This window comes from Pogona vitticeps, chromosome 5, assembly GCF_051106095.1.
Source record: "Pogona vitticeps strain Pit_001003342236 chromosome 5, PviZW2.1, whole genome shotgun sequence".
NCBI lineage: Eukaryota > Metazoa > Chordata > Lepidosauria > Squamata > Agamidae > Pogona > Pogona vitticeps.
The window spans coordinates 181,420,352-181,431,090 of record NC_135787.1 but is presented as its reverse complement, the minus strand read 5'-3'; the positions used below and the strand labels follow the sequence as shown (position 1 = coordinate 181,431,090).

Genomic DNA, 10,739 nt, shown 5'->3' with positions numbered 1-10,739 from the left:
AGGGTGCCTGTCTGCTTCCTCACTCCTCCCAGCGTTTAGAGAGTGGATTGGGAGTCTTCAGACTGCCTGGTACTGCCTGGACTGTATTGTCCCTGCCTTCCCTGAACCTTTCTTGACCTAAGAAAAAAAAGAAACAAAATATCCCCCTCTAGTGGTCGAAGGCAGAATAGCAGCTTCCCATTAGTTTCTATGGACGGAAAAGAGCAGATACGGATCAAATGGTTTTCAATGTATTCCTATGGGAAATGCAGATTTGACCTGAGAACATTTTGACTTGAGAACCGCCTTCCAATACGGATTAAGTTCTCAAGTCAAGACCCCACTGTATCTGTCCTGGAACCAACAGCTTTTCAATAAGAGCAAGCTGCCGGTTTCATATAACTCACCAGAAGTGAGATGGTAACACTCAGCCATGAATGGCAGTGGACCTAGAAGTGGTTTCATTGCTGAAATATTCCTCAAAATAATTTTCTTCTAATGGCAGAAGAAAATTTATGAATAGAGACGGGAGTATTTATATATGAATACGAATACCCCCACGCAGGTGGCGATAACGAGGGTCCAGCCCCCTGAGGCCAGACCATCTATTCACAGTTCCGCCACTGCTGCCGGCTCTGTGATCCTTCCTATCGCTCATGACGGGCGAGCCACTCTTCAACCTGGCTAGGGAGCTTTGCCACCCCGCCTCCTGCCAGGAGTGGAGAGCTGATCGCGAGCTCTGGAGTGATAGGAAGGATCGCGGAGCTGGCAGCAGCAGCAGCGGAATTATGAATGGATGGTCCTGGCTCCAGGAAGCCAGACCCTCATTATCGTCACCTGTGTGAGGTTATTCGTATACCACTACCCCATCTTTATTTATGACCATTTTGCTCATGTCAACAGTTGCCCCTTGAGTTTTCAGTTATCAAAATGAGTCTAGAGGTGAGCTGCAAGTTCAGAGATAACACATAGTACAGCTCTCCAATGATAGTATTGTTAAAGAAGTAGCCCCAGATGTGGACCTTAGGAAGCATATGGTTCCAAAATACTATTGGATCAACCTGGTTTGCCCATCAGCAGCAACACCATTTTATCCAGATTAAATTTTGTGGATCAGTAGTCTTTGCCCAGTATTCTGTTTGTGCAGACTGTTGAGTTATGTCCTTGGAGAAGTTACTCTTTGGAGTACAACTCTTAACTTTCCCCGGATTATCATGACATTAGCTTTGCTGCCTGGGCTGGTGGTAGTGGTACCAGGAGTTGTAACTCAGACAAAGAAAAACTTTCCATGATCTGCCTGAAAGTTATTTGCTAGACCGGAGGCATAGAAGGTCCATGAGTTTCACGAGTTACACACATTTAGATGTATTTAGAGTTGTTTTCTGCCTTTATTATTTAGACTCTTTTTTTAAAAAAAAAAAAATCCAGTTCCCACACTAGCCACAGGAAGGCTAAAATATTTGGCAAACAGAAACCTCCATTGGTAAATAACTTGTGGTTATATTTTAAGAGCTTTTTAGTCCATTGGTAAACATCTAAGCCCATCATCTGCAGGTGAAGGATAATCAAAGCTTTGGAATACTTTTGTGTACTTTGGGAGGACTGAGCATAAACACACTGGCTTGTAACACCAGTCTTGTCTTGTGGCCTGAGAGTCCCCATCATTTTGTATTTGGAGAAAGCCTGTAAAGACAGGAGGTTTATTCACCTTCTGAGCCATGCCTGGTTGGTTGCTATGTTCAGTTTAGTGGTTTGCAAGTTGTGGAATTCAGTAATGAATATAGAGAAGCAGTATATGGGCCTGCTCAATGGCTGTTTTTCAACAAATGTGAATGAATGTGAGCACAAGAAGGTATCCTGTAGACCATCTTGACTGCTGCCATTGGTGTTGTTAACATTCAGGCTGTCCTTTCCTATGTAAAAATTGACATCCTTTTTCCTGCTCGAAACATGCACATGAAATTGTGGAGCAATATTGGGTTCATAGGAGGCCAAGTAGAAGGAAGAAAAAACAATCTAACAAGAGATGTTGGTTTGCAAGATCTGAGCAGAGCTGTTAATGACAGAGCATTTTCGAGGCCGTTAACTCACATATTCACCACACATCTGAAGTGACTGGATGTATAACAGAAGTTTTTTTCTTAATTGCCAAACCATTGTATAGGGACAAGACAAGCGAAATGGTTGAAGCCGTGACAGGATATAGGCACCAAAACTCTGATTATAACAAGTAAAACCATCCTGAGCCACAAAGCAAAAAAACAGTAATTTCACAGTTTAAAACAATGAGTTTCTGAATATTTGTTCTTTATTCTTTTGAAAATATCTTTTAAAATACTGTTATAAGCAGAATCCCTTTCCCAGCACCATTGCCTGTCCAGGAAGAATTTTAAATGTTCTTCCCCTGAAAGTCAGCTGACTGCATCCTGGCAGACAGGGTAACAGTTCAGATTGCTTCAGGCCTATAGATTATTTCCCCTTTGAAGACTGGTGTCAGGAGCTTGGTTTCAGAAATGTTTACTCAAGGTTGAACAAACATAACTGCTCTGTGATTTCTGTCAAACAGAAATACTTTGAATATACTTTACAAAATTGTATTCTAACGTCCTGGAAATAATGGCAAAATGTCCCTTTCTGGAGGGTTGTCACTGCATTACTTTCTTTAAAGCTAACCTGATGTTTTTGTTTTTAGACTCTCCAAAGAAAATATGGCTTTTGACTGTTTCTGTGACCTTTCATTGCCCTCAAAACATATCCCTTCCCAGACCACAAAGATGCAACATTATAGATCTACTTTGCAACACTCTTAAATGTTAAGCCTGTTCCACATATGTTCAAGTTTATAAAAAAAAGTCACTGTTTTTACCCTTTTGAAAGGCCTTTTTTGAAGATCAATATTTTAGCCCCTGAAGCTTGGACTCCTTCCAAATTAAAAAAGTGTGTGGAGCCAATTATTCTCTTTCAAGATAAGTAAGAGAATACTTGGTCTTTTCAATTTATTTGATTCTGTTAATTAAAACAGAATGAAAATTCTTTAATCTAAGGTCATTTGTTTCGGCATGGCATATGTGTCTGTTTAAAACAGTTTTACTTCAAACAAATAATAACTCAAAAGCCCCTAACTCAAATTTGGTGCAGAGTAGGAGCAGACAGTCTGCTACATCTGTGCAAAATTTGGTGCCGATCTGAAGTCCAGTTTCAAAGTTATAATTTTTTGTTTGGGTGGCCCCCATTTTTCAAATCACCTTGTAGAATATTGATTTGCTTTGCTACAAAATAAAATCGCTGCACAAGAGCAGCGTGCTATGTGCTTAAAATGCCAGACAGGTTCCTATCCCCAGTGAAGCATAAAACTTACTCAGTAATCCTGAGCTAGTCTGTCTGTGTGTCAGCCTCACATACCTCAAAGGATTATTGCTAAAAAAAAAAGCAGGAAAAAGAGGGGAAGAGGAAAGGAAGAGCACAGCCAGATATACAGTTTTAAGCCCCTTGCAAGGGAGGTGGAATCACAAAGAAATAGAAACTTGAAATCTAAATAAATAGCCAAGGTATTGTCTGTATATGTAGATGTACAGCAGGGCCAAGGAACTCAGCTCCTGGAATGCCAGAGCAACTGGAAACTGCCTGGGATAAACTACTCCTGCTTTCAGGGCACAACACACTCTGTGACACTCAGATATATCCTCCTCTTCCTGCTCAGCCTATCTGCATGGCAATTCCAGGGTAAAGTTATGCTCAGGGTAAATTACAGCAAGACACAGTGTCATAGTAATAACAGTGGGGGTGGCAGCTGTAGATATTAATAGCAAGGAACACACATGAATCTACATGGATTGCAGAGCGAGATATAAAAATACTTGTTGTTCTTCAGTCATTAAGTCATGTCCGACTCTTCATGACCCCATGGACCAGAGCACGGCAGGCCCTCCTGTCTTCCACTGCCTCCCAGAGTTTGGTCAAATTCATGTTGGTCGCTTCAATGACACTGTCCATCCATCTCGTCCTCTGTCGTCCCCTTCTCCTCTTGCCTTCACACTTTCCCAACATCAGGGTCTTTTCCAGGGAGTCTTCTCATGAGATGGCCAAAGTATTGGAGCCTCAGCTTCAGGATCTGTCCCTCCAGTGAGCACTCAGGGTTGATTTCCTTTAGAATGGATAGGTTTGTTCTCTTTGCAGTCCAGGGGACTCTCAAGAGCCTCCTCCAGCACCACAATTCAAAAGCATCAATTCTTCAGCGGTCAGCCTTCTTTATGGTCCAGCTCTCATTTCCATACATTGCTACTGGAAAAACCATAGCTTTGATATTCGGACCCTTGTTGGCAAGGTGATGCTGTCTAGGTTTGTCATCGCTTTCCTCCCAAGAAGCAGGCATCTTTTAAAATTTCGTGGCTGCTGTCACCATCTGCCGTGATCATGGAGCCCAAGAAAATAAAATCTGTTACTGCCTCCATATCTTCCCCTTCTATTTTCCAGGAGGTGATGGGATAAGTGGCCATGATCTTAGTTTTTTTGATGTTGAGCTTCAGACCATTTTTTTGTGCTCTCCTCTTTCACCCTCATTACGAGGTTCCTTAATTCCTCCTCACTTTCTGCCATCAGAGTGGTATCATCTGCATATCGGAAGTTGTTGATATTTCTTCCAGCAATCTTAATTCAAGTTTGGGATTCCTCCAGTCCAGCCTTTCGTATTATGTATTCTGCACATAAGTTAAATTAAAAGGGAGACAATATATAGCCTTGTCATACTCCTTTCCCAATTTTGAAGCAATCAGTTGTTCCATACCAGTTCTAACTGTTGCTTCCTGTCCCACGTATAGGTTTCTCAGGAGACAGATAAGGTGGTCAGGCACTCCCATTTCTTTAAGGACTTGCCATAGTTTGCTGTGGTCCACACAGTCAAAGGCTTTTGCATAGTCAATGAAGCAGAAGTAGATGTTTTTCTGGAACTCTCTGGTTTTTCCAAAATCCAGCACATGTTAGCAATTTGGTTTCTAGTTCCTCTGCCCCTTCAAAATCCAGCTTGTACTTCTGGGAGTTCTTGGTCCACATACTGCTGAAGCCTACCTTGGAGGATTTTGAGCATAACCTTGCTAACATGGGAAATGAGTGCAATTGTACGGTAGTTGGAGCATTCTTTGGCACTGCCCTTCTTTGGGATTGTGAAGTAGACTGATCTTTTCCAATCCTCTGGCCATTGTTGAGTTTTCCAAACTTGCTAGCATATTGAGTGTAGCACCTTAACAACATCATCTTTTAAGATTTTAAATAGTTCAACTGGAATGCTATTACCTCCACTGGCCTTGCTGTTAGCCATGCTTTCTAAGGCCCACTTGACTTCACTCTCCAGGGTGTCTGCCTCAACGTCAGCAACCACACTATCTGGGTTGTCCGGGACATCCAGATCTTTCTGGTATAATTCCTCTGTATATTCTTGCCACCTCTTCTTGATGTCTTCTGCTTCTGTTAGGTCCCTCCCATTTTTGTCCTTTATCATGTCCATCTTTGCACAAAAGGTTCCTCTAATATCTCCAATTTTCCTGAACAGATCTCTGGTTTTTCCTTTTCTGTTATTTTCCTCTAATTCTTTGCACTGTACATTTAAGAAGGCCCTCTTGTCTCTCCTTGCTATTCTTTGGAAGTCTGCATTCAATTTTCTGTAACTTTCCCTATCTCCCTTGCATTTTGTTTCCCCTCTCCTCTCTGCTATTTCTAAGGCCTCATTGGACAGCCACTTTGCTTTCTTGCATTTCCTTTTCTTTGGGATGGTTTTTGTTGCTGCCTCCTGTACAATGTTACAAGCCTTCATCCATAGTTCTTTAGGCACTTTGTCCACCAAATCTAGTTCCTTAAATCTGTTCTTCACTTCCACTGAGTATTCATAAGGGATTTGGTTTAGATTATACCTGAGTAGCCCAGTGGTTTTTCCTACTTTCTTCAGTTTGAATTTTGCTATGAGAAGCTGATGATCAGAGCCACAATCAGCTCCAGGTCTTGTTTTTCCTGACTGTATAGAGCTTCTCTTTCTTTGGCTACAGAGAACATAACCAATCTGATTATGGTATAGCCCATCTGGTGATGTCCATGTATAGAGTCGCCTCTTCTGTTGTTGGAAGAGTGTTTGTGATGACCCGCTTGTTCTCTTGACAAAACACTATTAGCCTTTGTCCTGCTTCATTTTGAACTCCAAGGCCAAACTTCCCTGTTCCTTTTATCTCTTGACTCCCTACTTTAGCATTCCAATCCTCTAGAATGAGAAGAACATCTTTCTTGGATGTCAGTTCTTGAAGGTGTTGTAAGTCCTCACAGAATTGGTCAATTGGAGCATACATGAATCTACATAGATAGCAGAGCTAGATATAAAAATACTAGTTGTACAAATAACTTTCTTCTGTTAAAAACAGCTGCAGGGATGGGGCAAATTACTTTTCAAACTACAGCTTCCCCCCCAAAAAACCCCTTCAGGTATTCTTGGAGCTGCAGATGTAGAGTGGAGCAGGAAGGGAAGAACTGGGCACAGTTCAAATAGAACCGCAGTGCTGTTTAGGGGAGATTAACCCCATCCCACCCAGCTGTTTCGCAAAATAAATTAGCCTTATTAGGACTGAGCCCTTGGCAAGTCAGAGACAGGCCAGGTAGTCCCAAGCCAAGAAACCCACAGAAATTTGCCACAAGCAAAACTTTGTTGCTCATGCAAGGCCCCATCCTGAATGAGAAAGCATAGCAGCTCTTCCTGGGGGTCCTAATGGCTAGCTGGGTGAGCAGGGCCAGGCCAGGGCCTGAGATTAATTTGAGGCTAAAATGTTGCAAACTACATTTCTGATAATTCACTACAGGGGCAGCTTCACAGAAAATCAAAGCCTCCTGGTTCCAGTCTAACCTCCATCCCATGACGCTGCTATTGACCACATGGGGAAAATCACAAAGGCCAACTCAAAAGGTTTGGAGGAAATTTAAATCGGAAAAAGAGCCTCAAAGAGGGAAAAGCTTTACACTTCCATTCCTAGCATGAAGGTCTTGATCCAAATAAGCTCCTTTCTTCTGTGTCTGCTACTAACTTAAACATGGACACAAACACATGTGTTCATGTGAACTAGGATGTGGGGCTTGCATGAAAATTTCAGGTGAGGTCCTTCTCTAGCTGTTCAGTCACAAGCCACTTATGGCCAGTCTTCCTGAATCAGGCCACTTTTCTCAAAGCCAACTGAAGAACTGGCAAAATGCCACCACTTCCAGCCTGAGAACAATGCTTATATAAGACCAGGTTCCAACTAAATGTCTGATTGGCCACCTTTTTTAATTAAGTCAACTGTTATAGGAAACATTTCCAGAAGCAAACTTCCTTCAAAGATTTGGTCTACTGCAAAATCAGCTGAAGTGAAGATATTAAATGATGCTATTTCAACATTTCTGTATGTAAATAACCTCAAACAATGCACCAGTGTTTTTCAAAGCATGCTACTGCCAAGTAAGAGATTATGCTGATGGGAGCTTTGGACTATACAGGGAACAAGGAAAAGAACTAGGTTTTATGATAATCATTGCTCATTGCATTGCACATTATGGCAGACCTTTAAAACCTGCTGTTGATTGCAGACCTATGTTTACTACATCTTTTCTTATGTTAAAACTGAAGTCTCATCAATTGTTTCTTGGACAGTACCGCACATTATACAGAGACCAGCCCAAGTTTACTACTGCAAGTACTCTTGGTAAAGGACTGCAGCTGATCATAAGTCCCACTTAAGTGACTCTGGATGCTATATATGCCTCAGGCACTTACACATTATAGATGCATGTGTGCACCTACTATATAATTAGGTTGAAACATTTCACTACCCATCCAAGTAGCTGAGGAGAGTTGGTAGGAGAGTTGGTAGGAGACCCCTGATATATTCTTGCCATTGATTTCACTTCCCTCTGGTCCGAATAGGCTCATTAGATGGACAATGGATGGGGGGGGGGTTAGTGAAAATTTTCAGGAGTCTCCTACCAACTCTCCTCGGATTGAAGAAGTGACTTGGATGAGTAGCGAAAGGTTTCAACCCAATAAGAAAGAAGTCCAGTTGCCATGACTCAATTTGCAGATAACTTCACCTGGATGACTATCTTCACAGATATTCTGTAATAAATATATCTCTAACTACCAATATTCCTTAACATATCTTGTACATGTCATATATTTAAAAAAAACACCTACATACAAACATTAAGAATATAAACATGTGCATCCATCCTAAAAAGATAGTTTATCCTGTGTATTTAGTTAGAAACATCTCCTGCATATCAACTGGATTTTAAGGGTATTTGCTCAGAATATGGTCCTGCTGATTCAAAGACAGGCTTCCTTCCACATAGAGTTCTTTTACCATGGAAGAAAGAAAGAAGCTCTGAAGGAAAATAACATAGAGTCACAGTCCTATATCCAGAAAATGAAGAAACAAACTCTCCCCACAATCATGTTGCTCAGGAAATAAATGAAATGCTATGTGGGCAAATATTCTTTGTATTATCCTGGGGTTTCGGTGAAAGATATTTAGCCACATCCCTCTTTTCCCTTTTTAAACCTTTCTATTGCTGGTCCTCCTTTTTTGCTCCCAAAATTACCGACAGCGTTAATGGCAAAATATAATGGCTTTTCCCCCTTCTTAAGTTATCGGACGGTGTCAGGAATGCCATAGATGCAGCAAAGTCTGCTTCCCGTCTTTCTGGAATGAAAAGCTGGCTCACAAATACACACAAATGTTTATGATCTCCCATCCCACCCATGAACAGTTTTCGTCTGTTAACCGGAAAGGCTCCTTCATAAGAAACATCCTGGCTACAGCGAGCCTTACATGTGGAAGGCAAAAAAATGAAAAACGGATGGAGTCAACTGTCAACAAAGCTTCTTCTTTATGAAAGGCAGCAGGAATAGGACATGTCTTTTAAGCAATATCTCAGATCCATAACATTAACCAGAGCCTTGCCAGATGGTCACCTTCCCTCTGATATTGAGTTTTGGGAGGTCAAATCTCATCCTCTTCTTCCCACCCTCAAAAATCCTGAAAGGATGCACATTTTTTTAAAGGCATACATGCACACGCGTTTAAAAGCATCCACTTTTAAAAAGGGGAAATGTGAAGATATTCATTAATCCTCAGTCAACTCTTCGGACAACAGGAAGCAACTGCCCTGTCACCCTTCTATCCGTTAATCTGTCTCCCTGGGAGCAAGAGAGAGAGAGAGAGAGAGAGTCCTGTACATGAGATTCTCATTCTGCATACCCAACCACATTCCTTTTGTGCAAGTATTGTGCATGCATATATACCCTAAGAACATTCTCCAGGAAACAACAGGCTCCAAAACAGTTTCCTATTAATTCGAGGTGCCACATCATTTGAAAGGGGCAGTCATGCCTAGTGCTACTCTGATTCTCAACTTTAAAAAAAAGCATAACCACCTCTGCAATAGCCACAGTGAAGATGCAAAAAGAGTTCAAGCCACATCACTGACTTTTTGGCTAGAATCAGGAGGAGGAGGAGGTATTAAGCCCTTACCTTCCGCAGCGGAAACAGTTTTCAGACAGCGATAGGTAAAGAAGCACCGGCAGGGTGCACAGCAAAAGAAGCTCCCGGGCTTCTAAGGCTCACAAGCCTCCTCCATAGAACTACACTCACTGCTTAGCTCCTCCCCGAAGCCAACGCTAAGTGAATACATATCCCTTATGTTTAAAATTGGCAGCCAGTGGAATGCATTGTCCTCAATTTATTCTAATATGCAGCCAATGGCTCGGCTGCAGCCAAAGGTGGGGTCAGCGAGCCTGAAGGGGATGCCTGTCATTCCCTAGGCACACGCTCAGGAAGCCACTCAGAAGAAAACCAAGACCTAAAAACCTCTGAAAATTCATGCAAGCTGCCAAAACTGTCTTGCTCCATGCCCTTTTTTGGTTATCCTTCACAGGGCCTCTGAAAGCAAATCCTCTGTCAGGAACAATCATAAGAAATGTTAATCTTTGAGAAAGAGCCTCTCTCTCCCGTTGAACACAAATGGAAGCTCTCCACCCCTCCCCACCCGCCTGTTTCTTTTTAAAAAAGAAGCATATTGGAAAACGTGGATGGGGGAGAGAATTGGTCCCTATATTTACTGAGGCATGCGTTTTGCAGAGGATGGGGAGATGGGGCAGATATCATTAAAATGCGAAGCCTTTGCCACAAACAAAATACAGTGACAGTGTCTTCTGGGAGTAAACACTAGCTGTTTGAAAAGTATTTCCTTTATCATTTTTTATTGGCTGGGATAAGAAAGCAGAGAGAAAAGTGCAAAAGATGAGCTCACAGACCTTGAGAGTGTATTACAAAGGGAACAAAAGGAATTTTACTTTATATTTGCAACTATTAAAATATCCATTCAAAAACAACAACAGCTAGACTTCTGGATTTTTCTTTCTTGACATACTGAGTTGTGAAGAGAGAGTTCTGTTGAGTTATAACATTCTTAATATCTGTTACAGTCCTTATCTGCCATATCTGTGTATCCCTTCAGAGTCTGGAAAACTTATTTTCTTTTCCCCTTTGTTTTCTGGATTACAAAACCCTGAGGAGACATCCATGTTTCAGCCAACATGGCTAGTGGTCATGCTGGCTGAGGAAAACGGCGAAGTCCAAAAAAGAGGAACTTTTCTACAGTATCTATCTGTATCTATCTGTCTATCCAATATTATGTCATCTTCTCTTTATTGTCAAAGGGCTGTACCTCAGGGAAAGGGCATGTGTTTCATACTT

General features: G+C 41.7%; 1 protein-coding gene across 16 annotated transcripts in view; it reads right to left on the bottom strand.

Annotated features, from left to right (window-relative positions):
- The window catches only part of CALD1 (caldesmon 1), a 210,657-nt gene extending 200,991 nt beyond the window's left edge, over positions 1-9,666 (bottom strand). For 13 of the 16 annotated variants that reach the window (XR_013536792.1, XM_020811389.3, XM_020811393.3 and 10 more), the window contains exon 1: positions 9,516-9,666. The gene's annotated coding sequence lies outside the window, so the exon portion shown is untranslated. The remainder of the gene's footprint in view (positions 1-9,515) is intronic. The other 3 variants (XM_020811392.3, XM_078376380.1, XM_078376382.1) reach the window with 1 other exon arrangement.
- Between the last annotated feature and the right edge of the window lie 1,073 nt (positions 9,667-10,739).